At 42.8% G+C, this 17,976-nt stretch overlaps 1 protein-coding gene across 10 annotated transcripts in view; it reads left to right on the top strand.

Annotated features, from left to right (window-relative positions):
• The first annotated feature begins 2,324 nt into the window (after positions 1–2,324).
• The window catches only part of Eya4 (EYA transcriptional coactivator and phosphatase 4), a 252,951-nt gene continuing 237,299 nt past the window's right edge, over positions 2,325–17,976 (top strand). For all 10 annotated transcript variants that reach the window (XR_007594836.1, XM_050159491.1, XM_050159489.1 and 7 more), the window contains exon 1: positions 2,325–2,919. The gene's annotated coding sequence lies outside the window, so the exon portion shown is untranslated. The remainder of the gene's footprint in view (positions 2,920–17,976) is intronic.

Raw genomic sequence — 17,976 nt, 5'->3', positions numbered from 1 at the left:
TATATGATTATGAGGAACCAAAGTAACCTTGACTGAAAGGTCAGTATGCTGAAAAGATTCTTTTAGACGAGATCAAGGAAGCACACAGCGTTTTTAATTCTTTTCAGTGGTTTTCTAAACCATCAGAGTTTGATTATGAACCTCCCCATCTTTTAAAGAGATAAAACCAACACACAAAGTTTTGTACCAAAAAGAAACGGGGCCTTTGTGACTTGTGCGCGGAGCATGCTAAATAGAGCACCCGCTTTCGTTCTGACTCATTTGCTGTATTCCTGGAGGATTCCAACTCGGATGGACTCGCTGTTATGGTTTCTCTCTTGGGCTGCCACATCCATGCTGTGCTAGAAAGAATGACTGCTTTTCTCAGAACCACAGTTACTGAAAGCCTCAGAGGCCAACAGTATAGATTCACCTTTGTCAACCCCAAAGATCAACAACAAACCGCCGTGAGCTGTGCATTGGAGACAATAAAAGAAATGAAGCATTATGGGTGCTATTGTCCCGTGAATGTACAGTGACTGGTGCTTCTCTTCAAACCAGGACTGGGCTCTGGCTCCTGCTTCCCAGGCCTCCATGCCACCACCAGAAACCTTCCTACCCAGCTAAGCAGAAGAGGGGGAAGTCTGCATGGCAGTGCTCCAGCTTTTGGAAACAGATCTGTGGGAGAAACAGCCAATAAGCAAGACGAGGGAACGAAGTACTTTTATCAGCTTGAACCGAAAGCTGCATCTTTCCCATCGTCTCTTAATCATCACGGACAATGCCCCGCCCATTAAAAAAGACATTCAGGACAGATTTTCCTTTTGAACTCTGACAAGGCTCCTGTTAGAAACACACAACCAAGCTCCAGTGGAGGATGAAACCTGTTTCTGAAAAAAAGTTCGGAATATAATTTAGTTGACAACACTATTAAAAACTACACGTCTCCAAGGCCAGCTGGCCTGGGTCTGAAAAAGCCTGAGTTAAAACCGGTCTCGCTGAACATAGTGGACAATGAGGACTACTGAGACCTCAAGAACAATGGCAATGGGCTTTTGATCCTACTGCACCTATTGGTTTTGTGGGAGCCTAGGCAGTTTGGATGGTCACCTTACTAGACCTGGATGGAGGTGGGTGGTCCTTGGACTTCCCACAGGGCAGGAAACCCTGAGTGCTCTTTGGGCTGACGAGGGAGGGGGGGCTTGATTGGGGGAGAGGAGGGGAATGGGAGGCGGCGGTGGGGAAGAGACAGAAATCTTTAATAAATAAATAAATAAATAGATAGATAGATAGATAAATAGATAAATAAATAAAAAAAAACTACACGTCTCCAAAGGGGACTGATTTCTCATCTCTGAGGCCGTATTTAAGGCAGAATAGGGGTTTACTCTTGAATCATGAGCTTTGTTGCTAGAGACCACTTGGTTTGCCCTTGGGGAAATCATTTCCATTTCTTTGGGCTCTGGTTATCTTTTACACAGGCTTAATAGTTAGTGGGAAAATTAATTAAACGAGCACACGTGAGCCCTAAGTGGCCAGTACAACGAGTGACAATAAATTCAAAATGAGTCAACAGGCATTGTCAAAGTTAGAGGACAGATGATGCTGAAATAGACAATGGATTTGAGGAAACGGCGTTATTATATGGGGGTGATACTTGGGGACTTTCTTTGCTTTGGTCCAAGAGTGTGATAGTTAAATGTAGTCGTGTAAAATGAAATTCTGTCTAGGCACATAAGGCATTTGCAGAAGGGATAGGCTCGAAATGTCATTTCAGCAACGTGCTGGGAGCAACTCACTCTCTGACTGGCATTGGAAGTCAAGTCCTTGCTGTCTGACCTTTTGAGTGCCCGGGAGGGATGCCTATAGCTGCTGCACCCAGCACTGGAAGGGGCCCAGGCACTTCCCAGGGCTGCCTATCTGCTCAATACTAACTCCTTGATCGTCCACATCTCCACCGAAAAAGCTATTTCCTCAGCCCAGAGGAAGCTCCCGGGGCTGCTGTAGGTTGGTGCTTAACTTTGTTGCAATTAGGCAGAGTCCCTCTTGCCTCCTCTGTTGGGGTAAGTGGCAAGGAGTCCGTAGTTCGCACCGGGGACAGGGTAACTAGAGAGCTATAGCTAAGTCAGGAGACCGCAGCCTAGAAGAAGCAGGTGGGGACTGGGTAGCGCAGTGGCAGGACAGCAGTCCCTTCAGTCCTGAGGCCTTAGCGGCCTGCGCCAGGCAGGGTGGGGGCGGGGTGGGGCGGCGCAGAGGGCGCGGAGATTACCGCGGCGCCACCAGAGACGCGCAAGGCCCCGGAGCCTCCGCGGTCCCCACGCGAGACCGCAAAAAAAAAAAAAAAAAAAAAAAAAACGATGACAACAGGCACTTCTCCGAGATCGAATAAAAAGGAAAGGCTTCTGAGCCCGCCACGGTCCTCTGCCCTTCCGGCTGCCTGCCGCGAGGCCCCCAGCGGCCACCCTACCCAAAAGTCGCCGGTGGCGACGTGCCCCCGCCTCTAGGCTCCAGCTCCGCGCGCAAGAGAGGCGGCCCGCGGCGCGGCGCACACTTCGGCGGCTCCCGGCTTGCGCGCAAAACTTCCACCCGGACGGCGCCGGGCAGCAGGCTGCGGGGACCTGCGGAGGGACGCCCGGCGCGCGCGCTTTCTCTCTTCTTCTGCCTTCCCCACCGCTCGGCTGCCGGGACTTTTGGCTCCTCTCCTTTCCTCCTCCCCCCTCGCAGCCGGCTCCCCCACCCCGCCCTGTTTCTCCCCCACTTGTGTAAGCTATTTGTTGGGGGTGGCCGAAAGGGATGTCCTGTTTTCACCAGAGACACAGCGCGAAGGGAAAACTTCGACACTGGAAGGAACGAGAGTAAATACCCAGATCGGACCCGCGGATTACGGGCTGGGACAGACAATTGAACTTCAGGAGCCCAAGGCGGTCCAGGCCGCCAGAGGTGAGTACCCACTCTTCAAATAACCCGGTTTCTGGAGCTAAAGGGGTTCAAGATTTGGAAGGTCCCCAAACTGTCCTCTGGAAAGTGTGAACGACTTTGTAATACGTTTGGAGATTCAGGGATGGAAGACGCGCGTCGAGAGAACGTGTGAGGCTTAGGGTTCTCCCCGGTGACCTAAAAGCGGTCTCCCACGGCCAGGGCCGCTAGCACCTAAGAGGTGCGTTCTACTCAGAGGCACCCTCAATGACCCATAGGTCCCCAATAACCACTTTTCTCTGCCGCTGGGAGTCTGCGCAGCGGGCCCGGGACCCGGATAATCCTCGCCGCGTCCAGGGTGCAGACCATACCTGACTGCACCCCGCCCCCGTTTCTCCCAGGCGCCTGCACGAACCTCTCCCCACTCCCACCCTGTGACATTTAATATTTTGTGATGACCGGCTACACCGAGCAAGGGTGCTACCCCAGTGTCCCCTGGAGGGCCAAGGGCGCCTGGGTGTGCGTGTAGCCGGGCGCGCGTGTACTCCGGGCCCGAGCTCTGATAGCCAGGTACCGGTCACCGTCTAAACAGCGGCAATCGCAAGCTAATAGTTTTTATGTGGCGTGGACGAATGTCTCCTGTAGTGTGCCAGGGTCTGTGAAATTAGAGGCGCCTTGTCGGAGGAGTCGCTTTCATTGGCTCCAGGCGTGGATACCATGGAGCGATTCTAACTTCTCCAAACCGGAGGACTGTGTTGGGGAGAGCAGGTTTCTCCCTGAGCCGCTTGGGTCTGGGGAGGCCACGGGACTCAAGATTTGGAGCCTGGTGAAAAGAGACTCGGAGGCTGACCGTGGGAGCCTATTTCAGTTCGCACCGCATAACAACCCAAACTTTTCATTTTATTTTTCTATTAGCACTTAATTTTTCTTTTCTTTGTATTCAAGATTCAGAACTACTCTGAGAAAAATTAGGGAGTTTTTGACCGGCTGAGCGGTAGCGAAACTTAGGGAGTACTGTTTGATTTTTTTCCACTTTCACCTTGGTTGGGGTTCACAGGTACCCATCTTTCAACTTCCCGGGAGGCTAACGGGGTGGTGATTTGGGTGGGATCTGTGTGGCCTTTTCCTCCCTGGCTGCCGAAAGAGCTAGAGTCATTCAGGAATCCTTATGAACTAGAGAGCCGCGAGGAAGGTGCGCATTCCCGGAGCAGGGACAACCTAGGTGGCCGCTAGCTCCAGGAACCTGTGAGTTTTGGTTTCTGCGCAATTCCACGTGGAGCACCCCCGTGTGCGTGTGTGTTGTGTACTTGATCTGTGAGGAGGTAACTGGAGTCTCGTGTTCAAACCCAGTGGGCCCTTGGCCATTAATTTGCTTTCCTGGCTGTCATTACAGACACTTCCAAAATCTGATACCTAAAGGGATCCAACAGGTTGGGTTTCACATTAAGAGCCCATACTTAACAGTTTTCTTTCTCCCGTACCCGCTTTGGCTCAGCACTCTGGGATCAACGTTATTGTTGGAGTGAAATACATCTTCTCGAATATGGCATTTTGTTGCTCTTCCCTTAGCGATCGCCTTTTTGCACCTTAGGGCATTTGCCAGTTTCAGCGCGGGCTCCTGGGGGACTTAGGTGGGAGTCTTTAGGAGCGTTTAGCAACTGCGGATTCCCATCAACAACTTCTGAAGTTTCATTTACCCATGGGTGACTGACAGCATTCAAAACGGACCATGAGTTTTTGTTTGTTGCGTTTTCCCACTTTTATTTAATTCTAATTTTTATTTTTAAGACTTCTCTAGGACAAGATTTGTATTTGATATAACTTCCCAGTAAAGTTTTATATTTAAGCAGAAACGGTGCTACTTTTTTGTTTGCCTTTAAATAATGCAATGCATATGTATATATATGCATATATCCATATATACTCATACCTGAGAAACAAAAACTAGACGAGTCAGAAAGTAGAGAATTCTAAAACAAAATACTCTGATACATTTTATGGTGTGTTTTAAGAGATTTGTATTCAAAGACATTTTGTACTTAAAAAATAATATTATTCCAAGAAATAGAAAAGCAATAGCAACACAAGACAGGCTTGTGTGTGTTGAAGAACTGTCAGAACGCTGAGTTTGTGGCAAGAATGCTCAAAATAGATAGACATTCCTCACTTTTACAGCTCAGAAAAATAGATTGTTCCACCTGATTCAAGGTTGTAGGCAACATTAGGGTAAAACATTTTTAGAGTAATGTCTGACCATGGATGTTAAAAACAAACAAACAAACAAACAAACAAACAGCAAAACCTTCAACAGCAACAGCAGCTTTGGCCTTAACATAGCTGAGCTGGTTTTAAACCTCATATTCTTACAAGGACCAGACCTTGTCCTCCCACAAGTGAATGTCTGAAATAGGGATGTCTTCAAAGCCTATTCACCTTTGTGAAGCAGGTGAAAATGAAGAGGCTTTCCCACTTTAAGAGCACCTCACGGAAGGGACTCTCCCAGCCATACATGGGAAAACGTTTGCGATTCTTCCCATTCACGGAACATTACAAAGGCTGGCTTCTCATTTCCAAAGTGAAGCTGTGCATGTGTGTTCACATGTGGGGTCATATTAGCTAACATGTTTAACTAAAAGACCTTCAAAAGCCTACAATGTGTGAAAATGGATTGACTTAAGTACTATTTTATTCTCATTAAGAAATTGAGACATGGGTGTTTAGGCATTTTCTAGAAGCTGGATGAAAACCATAGAAAAGTTTCTTTTTTTCAAGAAATATTTGCAGGTGGTTAGTTTGCCATTTTAACGTGTGTGTGTGTGTGTGTGTGTGTGTGTGTGTGTGTGTGCGCGCGCATGCACGCGCACACACACATGTTACCCTCTTTGGTTTAAAAATAACATATTCTTCATCTCTAAATTTTTCTTTTATTTATATTGTGATTTACGGTGTAAATAAATTTTACGTAGCAATGGGAAATACAGTGTCCAGTTTCATGTTTTTAATCACTGGTGCAAGTTCTGCATGGCTGATGCCATGTCTAAAAATATATTTATGTGGCTTGGCACTTCATTTATTAAATGTGATGAACCAGAGTTAAATCGTGTAGAAATTTTGAAAGGGTAAGATGATAGAAAAATCTGTGGCCGTTGATAGGAAAGTTGGGGTTTTGGAAAATGCACATTCTAACTTTTAGATAATAAGATTAAAGTTTTTTTTTTCACTGTCATGCAGGGGAAGCCCACAGGTTTTATGCAGAATTTAAGAACAACGATAACCCCTTTTGAGATTCAGTGGCGTGCTAAGCAATTTAGGAATTGTGAGCATTTATTCTGTTCTTGCATTATCTTGACTCTCACTCTTTTCTCTACTGGGTAAGCTTAAGAACACTCAGCATTCAGTAAGAACAGGCCCCCTCCCGGGGAGTTTATTCACCATAGTTCTGTAGTGCAGCTGCTGATCATATTTCATGGAGCTGTTAAAGCACTTAAAACCTAAAATTAGGTACTGTCTGGTTGTAAATATTTCACATCCTTCATTTGAGAAACAAACAGAAAAGTCTGCCATCTAAAGTACGGAGTCCTATCACCGAAGAGCTGGGCAGACCTTTACCAATGGCTTAGCTATCTTCTGGGTGAGGATAAAACCCTGACAGTTTCTTTTTCGAATGAATATTCCCCCTTCCACATTCTCAACTCTTACACTGTGTGTCTCAGTCGAGTATCTTAAACTAATTGTATTCAGAAGTACAGTTGCGGGATTTTATTACAATGGTTACTAGGTGAAGGAAATCAACACCACCCGGAATGGATAGCGGTGGTGTGGACAGGCTCCTCTCATGGAATTTTCCTGGTGAACTTAGAAACGACATGCTCTTTCAGGCGTTTGCCCTCCAGATGGGTTAGGTACAAGAGCATGTTGAACTGTTCCTATGTTCAGTTCTGCGTCTTGCAGCTTGATGTGTTTGAATGCAAGGAATTGAATATTCATTAAATTGCGCGTGGAGCCAAACTTGGCGTCCTTTAGCCAGAACTTGAGTGGAAGAAAATAAACAAGAGCCACATATTCAGAAGTCTCACAAGCCACTCTGCTGGCTTTAAGAGGTCTGGAGACTTTGTAAACATTACCGTCACTTAATATTGCTGTGGCCTAGCACATTAGAGTGTGCCCTCGTGATGTGTCCCTTTCCTCTGAACTTCCTGTGTTTTATTTGTGCTCTATCCATGTGTTTGTTGTAGAGGGGTGCAAAAAATACACGAGCACACTACTCTCCATGCCCTCCTTTCTCTTTTCCAGAAAAGGAGATGACACTGATTCATTTTAAAAACAGAAACCATTTTGAACCGTCAAGCTCACGTTTATAGGGAAGGGTAAGACGGTTCCGGAGAGCTGCCTCCAAGTCTCACATGACCTTTGCTGTCATTCAAAAGCGCTAATTGATCTTAGCACTGACCTAATAGTATAGTTTGATATTTGAAACCTGTCAGTATTGGCCTAGCCTTTTTCTCAGCCTCCAATTTCAGTACATGGTCGATAAAGAAAGACGGTGTATAAAAACATCAGAAGTGTTTCCCCCTATCAAACAATAAATGCAATGTATATGATAAAAATATACCCATAATTTAAACTATTTTTACATAATAATAAGCTATTTTATTTTAATATCTTTTCAGACCACAGAAAAAGAGAACCATGTTGTCATATTAGAACATTTAGAACTAGCTGATAAGTTGTTTTGTTGGGTTGGAAGACAGTGTCTGTTATCACATTTGAATATTTTCAAACCGAAGTTTCATTATACCAGTAAGATGTAGATGTCAGGAAATTTTATATCTAAGGTTATATTTTCTTAAGTATATTTACATCTTAAAGTATGCTTTTAAATAAAAACAAGTAAGGGTTGCCAGATAGCTCCCATTGCAAGTCAGCATCCAGCGGCTCATGGGGACCTTTCTGATGGGTTAGCTAGCCGCACTGTTTTCCACCCTTTATGGGTTTAGCTAATCTTCATCCGTTCGAGTACGCTGTGAATGAGTGAAGCTGATGCTTTTATTCATCCTATTTTGCTCGTGGATATTTTGAAGTCCAGTTTTATAGCAACAGAATGAAGCCAAGATCCTAACTTCTCAGTGTAACCCACCACCCTTCTCCACAAGCAGCAGGCTAGGCACTTGCTCCCACCAGCTCTGTGTGGGACTTTTATTCATTACCTAAAAGAAACTAGATATTAGGGAAAAAAGCTTAGTTGTACATTGCATTATAACTGTACTTGAAATTGAAATTGTACCTCTAATTTTGTGATGTTGTTTAAAACAGGCCACAAAATGTAATGAACTGAAACATCTTTAAATGTCCATGTATTTTATATATTTATTTATTTGTGTGTGTTTCTGTGTATAGGCTAGAAGACAACTTGTGGGAGTTGGTTCTCTCTTTCTATCGAATAGCCAACTGGGTTCCAAGATGGAACTTGAGTCTTCTTCAGTGTTGGTGCCTATGTAAGAAAACGTAAATAACAGTCAGCAAGGGCTTGGTCCAAACAGCCCAAATCAGAAAGGTTGGTTATAACTACCAAGCCTGTGGAAACACTGCAATCATCAAGAGTTCAAATCTCTGTGGAATATTTAATTTACATGTAGAATTTTCTTTGCTTCTCATGCTTTAGCCTTTGGTTTGACGTCATCAGTTTTCTTGTTGCTGTCGCTGCTCAAGCCTGAAACCTAATTAAGAATCAATCCACACCTTTATGTTAAGCCAGCTAGCAAGGAACAAAATGCCCAAGTGTGTGCATTGGGTTTCTAGAGGAAGCTTAAGTTGTAAGGGTCCCAGTCGCGTTTCACAAGTCCTTTAAATTTATATGATTATTATGCTTTGCATGTATAAGTTTTCTCTCCAGGTGAACACTTTTCCCTACTAATACCTCTTTTAAAACTTTAATGTATTTTTGTGGGAAGTCAGTGGCTCTCACTGTTATGTATTTCTCTATTTAGTGTCAGGCCCTTTTATTCAAATAAAAGCTGGCATGTGCCTGCCAGGGAGATGTCAGGGCTCTGTGTGACTCAGAAGGGCATAGCCTAAGAATTGCTCACCACGCTCACCTTTCACCCTCAGTGCCCTTGGAACGCTCTACAAGAATCTCTGGGTGTATGGAAAGTATTGCAAAAACGACAAGCCTTTTTATGATAGACAGTTCAGGGTACCTGCTCAGTATCTACACAGTGTATCCTCTTGAAAAGTGGTGGTGTGAGCCTCTAGTCAGAGCTATTGGAGAGGCTGAGGCAGGAAGATCACATGAACTCTTTTTGACCTCATGAACTGGAGGTTGGCTGTGTCATGTAAGGAGAGTCCATCTCACAACAAGCAAGCAAGCTCTCAACTATCACAGAATATAGTCCATCTTTGTACTCTGCTCACTTGACTGTAACTAGAACATTCTACTCACTGATTTCTGACTTTAACACTGAGAACTTAAAAACCAGTGCAAATGTTCTCCACGTGTAGTTTCTTGTCTTGCTGAGGCAGGATGTGAACCTTAGATACCTCTGTGTGGGCTTTCCTGGAACAGCTCTTCTTTAAAGTCTACATGGAGACTTTATCACCGGCTTACATTCATTTGACTTGATTTTCATGTAAATTATTGCCGCTGTTTCTATTATTCTTTCCCCCTTTCTTTGCAAAACGGAAGGGGTATTTCTCCTGAAAGACTCCAATTAAATCATAAAAATTTATATTCATATGCTATTAAGTTTAATTCTGCTCACAAAAGCAACAGCATTAAGGTTGAAATTCTATCTTTAACCAACTATCGTACCTCATACCAAGGAGGCCTAATTTCCACAAGGTCGTATATACAATTCGCAGACCTCTGCATATTCCCCAAGGAGTCATCTTTTCATTACATTTCATCTCTGGCTTTGAACTCCCTAGCGCTCCAAGAATTGAAAAGACCCAAATGTTACGATTAAGAGGTTGTGTATTTCTAATATAACATTCCCAGTATGCCGAAAAGGAGTCATGTCTTGGAAAGTCTACAGATCTCTTCCTTAGCTAATCCTTTTCCCCAAGCTTTTGTACGTGGATGCAAATGTCTATTCGTATGCGGGTATGACCTAGGAAATTTTAGACAAATTTAATCACAATGTGGGTAAGTCACATTTAAATTTCCTTCTGCAAGTCTGCCTGCCTACTGTAAGCTCAAACTGTTTCTGGTAGGTAACTAAGAATGTACATCTTGGGCTGGGAAGATATCTCAGAAGAGAAACTGAATTCAGTCCCCCTTCAGAATCCACATTTTAAGAAATGTGGTGGGGTGTGGCAATATGCATTTGTAATCTCAGGGCTTGGGGCACAGCAAGTGGATCCTTGAAGGCTTTACTAGCCATCCAGCTTAGACTATTTAGTAAGCTCCTGGGCAGTGAGAGACCGTGACTTAAAAGAAAGGCGGACAGCACCCAAAGAGTGAATGTCCTTTGACTTTCATATTACACATCAGCACACGCATGTATACGTGCACACAGTGGAGCATGCATTTACACACACAATAAAATCTCAGTATATATACCAAGAGTGAGAGATTGTTTTTATGTGAACCTTATGGGGGTAAGATGATGGTAATATTTTGTTCTGTTTCGATAGGATCAAAAGAATTTTAATTTAGTTTTATTAAATAGTATTAGTTGTTGCTTTTAGTTATTAAAGGCTATCTTCATAGAAGTTGACTAAATGTTTTGGCACTTGAAAATTCCTTTTAATAAGCATTAGTACTACTGAAGACATGCAAAAATTAACATGAGATGAAGAACTTTACCTCCACTACTCCAGATATATTGAAGATGTTGAGACTTTTTGTGCCTTATCCTGTTTTCACACCTTTCTCTCAGAATGTTTAGCACAATGGTTTAGTCACTATAACCAACTCAGCAGGTTTACACCATATTGGATAGACACTGGTTCTGTATAGACTTGGCCACAGTATTCTTTGTCATAGTAAGTATAATTGTGACATATTAATGCTTCTCCTAGACTGTAAGTAAGTTTCATCTTCTTCTAAGAGTTTCTTACTTCTCAAAGATTCATATTTGGATTACACTTATTTTCAAGTCCTGCTATAGTTAAATTTCTGCAGAAAACTCTCTGTTGCCTACAAGGCAAATTCCAGAATTCCCAACAGGATCTGCAGTGTCCTTCTTGCTTAGTACATTGACAAGACTGCCATTTTCCTCTCTCAACAAGCGCTCACAAGACATCTCTCTAGCCACAGGGAAAACTGCACTTCTCAAAACCACTTAGGCCACTCCCACTTTGTGTCTTTGTACATATGATCTTAACTTCTCTGTGGGTTTTCTTTGCCTCTCCACCTTCTGATTCTACTTTCTCCCTGAGATTTGAAATGCAAAGTATTAACTACTTCCTTTAGAGCCCAAGTCGGATACTTCTTTTTCTTTCCTCCAAAGGTACATAGTTTTTACCTTTAGCATAACACTTGGCACGTTGACTAGAAGCACATTGCTGTCTGAAGTCTATTCAAGATGAGAACTAGTCGGGGGTCTCTGCTGTGTTTGTCATCATCTCCAGCACATGGTGTATTGTTTGACACATCAGTCTGTGGCAGTAACATTTCCTCTGAGTGAAAGAGTAAAGGAACTGTGTGGGAGAGAGCAATGGTACTGAGAGGCAACATCCATTCTTACCGTGAGACTGGAAGCAGTGGGAGAAAAACAAACTAACAAGTCAACAAACAAACAAACCATGACCATTGTATGGCTGGAAAACGTATGAGCAACTTCAGGGATTTCGGATATTGACCCACTAGAATTGGAGCCCTGAATCTGGAGCAAGGCCTAGACAATATGCGGTGTGTGTATATATACATATGCATGAATATTTATGCACCCCTGTGTGTACATGCATGTATGCACATGTGTACACTTGTGTGCACACACACATGCATGTGTGAGCCCATGTGTATATGTGTGCATGCGTAAGCGCATGTGGGGGAAGAATCATTCACATGTGTGCTATTTACCTAAGTATCGGTAACTCAGTGCTTTAGTGGGTAAGAGAAAAATTCTGAAAATGTGGGCATTTCATGGAACTTTAAAATGTGAGGGACCCAAATCCCAAGCATAATGGGAACCAGGGATGTGGCTGCTTGGGTTCAAGTTCCAGTTCTGATAAAAGAAAAAAAGGGGGGGCTTCAGAAAAGCTCGTTCAATGCTTCATATGATTTTGGCTCCTTTCTGGTGTGCAGTAGAACATGCTGCATGAGTTTTAAAATGAGGATTACATAGATACACCTATATAAACCATGAAGATTGATATCTCACATAAGTGGTATGAATTCAGGAGAATACTTACAATGATTCAGATAGTTAGACTTGTAAGGGCTTTCCTTCTTTGACCTTAAATTGTGAACCAACACTGTCTTTAATTGTGGAAACTGTGCATTCTGGGGTCATCTTGGTAAATCTGAGGTTGTATTTGGATCTCTTTTGAAAATTCAGCCTACACAACTTACATTGTGTGATTTTTTTTTTAAAAAAATCAAATATTTACATTACAATTATCTCGTCCTATTTGGGCTTGAATCAATGTGGTTCCTTAACTAAGACAAACAATGATCAAGACACTATACAGTAATGCTATTGTTTTATGACTAAAACCTGTGTCCCCACTTGCTTTTTGAAGCCGAAGGTGTTGATTGACTAAACAAAAACACATGTTTTCAATAATTCGTGGACGTGATGAACTCCATGTAAACTTAAGAAAAACTTTAGATGTTGCTTGCCTCATCAGTGAGAGCGGAACATGATTAACATCTCTGTTTCCACCATTTGTCCCTCAGTCCTTGGATTGCTATCTAATGGACAGCGAGATGAAACAGAAGAAAGAGTGGGAAGCTAACTGGCTGCCTCTCAAAGTACAGCACCTGAGCTTAGCTGTATTCGTCGGTACACATGTGATACAATGGATGCATCTTCTGACCCTGCCCCATTAATATGTTTCGATCACAGCATCTCAGATTCTGATTATTGGGGTTTAGGAGTGGAGCATTTGTTCAGGGAGTGTTTTCTTGAGCATAGTGGGACCCTGGCTTTACTTACTAGATTCCGGGAGACCCTGTCTCCTGAGAAATGGCAGTGTTTCTGGAGATGATCCAGTGTACTCGAGAGTACAAAATGTGCTCCTAGTTGAGAATGCACAGCTTAAGCAGATCTTCGTATCTCTTAATATAGTAAAAAGATTCCCAGAACTCCGCCTAAGAGGATTGTTCTACTCCAAGTCAAGTGTGGAGAATCCTAATTCCTTCCTCCTGAGTTTAAATACAAACGCAAACAATTCTCATTGGTCTGTGTTGATAGCTGAATTTCACACAGAGAGGATTTACAGATAAGCTTAGGTGGGTCGACCATCTTCAGCATATTTTCCTTTTCAGTATTTTTGTTGCATCGGGGTGGGGGGCAGACTTCTTGGGGGGAGATTCCGGGAGTAAATATTTATTTGAAGTACCTCTGCTAATTCTTCTCATTTTACTGTTTTTCTTCGCAGATACCCTTTACTTGCTTTGTAATAATGACAATTGGCCAATTATCTATCCATTTGTATGAACAAAATATTCAATAATAAGAAACTCTTTACATTCTTTAGGGTATAGTGTCACAAAGTTTCGGAGTGGAGCATTCTGGGAGACCCTGTTTTATACTGATATTAAAATCAAAATACTTGATGAATTGAAAGATTCATCCATTTGTAATAAAAAAAAAGTTCAAATAGAGGTGGGCATTACCCAGTAGTAGAGTACTTGCGTAGGATGTACAAGGCTCTGTGTTTGATACTTATGGGAGGGCATGGAAGAGACAGAGAAATATGGAGAGAGATGTAGAAAGACAAACACACACAGAGAGACAGAGAGGGAAAGAGGAGAGAAAGAGAGAGGGGGGAGAAAAATGCAGGGGTTGCAGGTACATGGTGCCACTACACTGAACACAGAGAATTTTCTGAACATAGCTTTCAGTTTGTACCACAAGTTTGTAAATGTGAATTTAGTAACAATTGTACAGCTCTGAAGAAAGGAATAATTAAGAATACTACATTAAAAAATATTCTGTTGAGGTGGTACCAAACCTAAGCTTTTACTGTCTAGATCTGTGAGGCTTCTGTTTAACATACAGTTTATTTGAAATGATGTGGACCAACTGGAAGCCAGGCTACAGTCTGGGCATTTCCTCTGAACTTGTTAGGCACTGAGGGAAGACTTGAAAAGGAGGAAACAAAACAAAATCTGAGTGGGGATGACTGGGTCTCCAGCTCTGAGATGAGCGGGAACATTATTTTGAACAGTGAAATTTTACTGTTATAAAAATACAGAATCACACTCACATTCTTATGAGCTCAGAACAGTAGATGATTTTCTTAAACCTTATAAACTAGTGACTGGAAAGGTTTCTGAAACCCCATGCTATGTATTGTCTTAAGTAGATTTACTTTCTTTATATTGAGCCTGAGTCATGTCACATGGGCAGTATCAAACAGAACTAGAAATTTCACATTATTCCACCAATTGATACTCATATAGAAGGCTCATAGAGAAACTTGATCACACAAAGAGAAAGAGAGAAGAGGTGGGAGGAAGAGAAGGAGAGAGAGAGACAGAGAGAGAGAGAGAGAGAGAGAGAGAGAGAGAGAGAGAGAGAGAGAGAGATCTTCTGTGGCTTATAATTACAACCTTTGAGTAGAGTTTTAGGGAAGAAACTGACTGCAAACTGAGTTCACGGTATGTGATCAGAGCATCTTTCTAAGAGAATCAGGATCTTGAATACATACCTGACAACGAGGAGGTGAAGTAGATGCTGAGGAATTCAATGTAGATGGGGCCAACATGGAGCGGTTGGGTTGGGAGTGATTTAAGGGCTTAAGTGAGGGGCTTTTGGACTCGGAGGGAGAGTTCTGCCTTATACATTGACAGGAAGCCCAAAGAAGACACAGCAAACCTCATGCCCATCCAGGCACTCTATGCCAGACATTGAACAGGAAACCTGGTAGCTGCTGAGGCACTGGAGAACAGCCAAAAACCCAGAGGTTCTGTTTTTCCAAATGAGCACTTCCCTGGTTCATAAATCAGAAAATACCCCAGAGTATTTAACTCTTGTATCTACTTTCCCAGGTTGGTTTCTTGCACTGTATGTTTGAATGTGGAGAGATTTACTGATTTTTAGAATTTTTTTCAGAAGGAGTATATAATACCAGCAGTCACTTCCTTTTCTCTCCCTGTTTCCTCCCCCCCCTTACTCCCCTGCCTTCTACTATCTAAACTCCCTTAGCCCACCTACCTCTTTCTCTTTGCTTCCTATCTGGGCAAAAACATATATCATCTGTCAAGGTCAGCTCAAATATCACCTCCTCTGGGAAGCCTTCCCTAATGCTTGGGAAGAATTAATTCTTTTCTCTGTAATACCATAACATTCTGTTGAGGCTATTAATATAATGGCATATTGTATTGGGCTTAATTGCATTTGAATTTGTTTGCTAGAGAAATTCGGAGCTCACTGACAAGAAAGACCACATTTTTGGTCCTCTGTACCTGCTACAATGGAAATATTGATGGTAATTGAGTAGCTGGACTAGTGCATGTGTGCTTTCTAAGAATGTATGCTAAGCTAGATATCCACAGGAAATGAATCCTGTTTATGGTTTAGAAGATTAATTTTCTATTGCTTATAGTCATGGAAATCATTTGTTGTCTATTACCTGTTTTAAATTATTTAAAGTTTTTTTTTTAAATGCCAAAGTAGGGCTACTTTTCTAGTGGAAGAAAAAAACCCATCATAAACTGGCATTTTAAGTCAACTGAAAGATTTCTGATCGAGGGACCATGGCGCTCATACTTTTCGTCTTTTCTAGAATCAAACATTGACTTCTTCAGTTGCTTTCTGACGAAATACAATTTTTGTTATTTAAAGAACAAAATGCTTAACCTGCAGAATTAAGGATTTTATCTGAGAGGAAGTGTGCGTTTCTGTCGGTGTTTCAAACTAGGGCCTAGATTTCCCTGATGTGTGAGAAGTACATGAAGCCGTTGGTGAGAGGAGTTAAGTCTTTGTTCAGTTACAGTTGAGGAAGGAGCTGGTTTTGTTCAAGTTTCTTGTGGTTTGTTTTTAGGCATTTTCCACAGAGAGATGAGCAAGACCCTTCAAAACCACAAACTTGCTTATGTAGGGGGAAAAAAACCCTTCCTGTATCCAAAAATAACATTAAATTAAGGCCATTGTTTCCAATAGCCTCAAAAATTGTGGTTTTACTTCCTGGTCTGCATCACCATAGATGAAGGACGCATTTGCACTGCATCACAGTGAAGCAAAGCTGCTCACGGTCAGAGGAGGAGCAGAAGAATAGGCAGGGCCTAACTGTTCCTTTTTTTTTTTTTAATGCTTCAGTAAGTGACAGTAAATAGGTTGATACAAACAAAGCTAGAATAAATAAATATAAAACCCAGTACCTTAGACACTCTGCATGATGCTTTGTTTGTGTCTGACATGGAGTCACAGACTGGAGTCCGAATAGCTGTGTGCATGTCCAAACTCTGCTACTCATGAGCCACAGTTGTAGTAGGAGTAAGTCTTGACAGCAGCAGTAACTGCCTCATGGAACTGAGAGAAAGGATAATTGAGGTTGCGCAGGGCAGACAGTTGGTTCAGTACCAGGACCAGGTTCCTTCATAAAATTGATTCCTTTGAATAAATTAATGAATGTATTTACTATTCTGCCTTCCCCAAAAGAACCAGTGTTACAATGCATACCACTAAAGCCAGTTCTTTGACTGTAATCAGTCTTTAATATNNNAATTGTTGGAACATTGAAACAAAGACCCTGAAGGGTTACTATAAAATACTGGCCCTGCAACCCTGGAGGAGTAACTGGAAAGGGACAGGAGATAGAGTCCTACTGTCTCAGTGTTCTATTAACTGTTAAGAGACACCATCACGAAGGCAGCTCTTACAAAAGAAAATATTTGTTTGGGGCTTCCTTACAGTTCCAGAAGGTTAGTCCATTATCATGGTGGGGAGCATGATGTTACTCAGGCAGATGTGGTGCAGAAGAAATTCAGAATTCTATATCCAGATCCTTCATCAACAGGAAGAGAGAGCCTCTGAGTCTGACTTCAGCTTTTGAAAAAATCTCAGACCCCATCTCCAGTGGCATCTTTCCTCTAACAAGACCACATCTCTTAATCCTTCCAAAGAGTGCACTTCCTGGTGGTCAAGCATTCAAATCTGTGAACTCATGGGAGTTTTTTTTTTTTTTTTATTGAGAATAAGAAAAAAAAAAAGTTTCCGCCTCCTCCCAGCCTCCCATTTCCCTCCCCCTCCCCCCAACTCCTCTCCCCCTCCCTCTCTAATCCAAAGAGCAGTCATGGTTCCCTGCCCTGTGGAAAGTCCAAGGTCCTCCCCACTCTGTCCATGTCTAGGAAGATGAACATCCAAACTGGCTAGGCTCCCACCAAGCCGGAACATGAAGTAGGATCAGAACCCCTTGCCATTGACCTTGGCTTCTCATCAGTCCTCATTGTTCGCCATGATCAGAGAGTCCGGTTTTATCCCATGCTTTTTCAGTCACAGTCCAGCTGGCCTTGGTGAGCTCCCAATAGATCAGCCCCCACTGTCTCAGTGGGTGGGTGCACCCCCCCGTGGTCCTGACATCCTTGCTCATGTTCTCCCTCCATCTGCTCCTCATTGGGACCTTGGGAGCTCAGTCATGGGAGTTGTTTTTATTCAAACTACCACACCTACAATGTTCATGATTTTATTCTTTGTTTGCTAGCTAGCGGCATGGATATGTCTATTAAACAAAAATTCAGCAGGTGTCAACTTTTGTGCCTTTTGCGAATATTTATGTGCATATTTTGGTGTGTGTGTGTGTGTGTGTGTGTGTGTGTGTGTGTGTGTGTGTGTACACTCATGGTGAAGATTCTGGTCAACCTCATGCATCGTTCCTCTGTAGCTATCTACTTTGTTTTTTTGGTTTTTGAGGCAGGGTCTCTCACTGGGACATGTCGTGAACTTGCCTCCCTCTCCCCAGAGCTGAGAT

This window comes from Alexandromys fortis, unplaced genomic scaffold (assembly GCF_014885135.2).
Source record: "Alexandromys fortis isolate MF-2015 unplaced genomic scaffold, M_Fortis_MF-2015_v1.1 scaffold_107, whole genome shotgun sequence".
Lineage (NCBI taxonomy): Eukaryota > Metazoa > Chordata > Mammalia > Rodentia > Cricetidae > Alexandromys > Alexandromys fortis.
The sequence above is the reverse complement of the archived record's forward strand: the minus strand, read 5'-3'. Positions and strand labels throughout refer to the sequence as shown.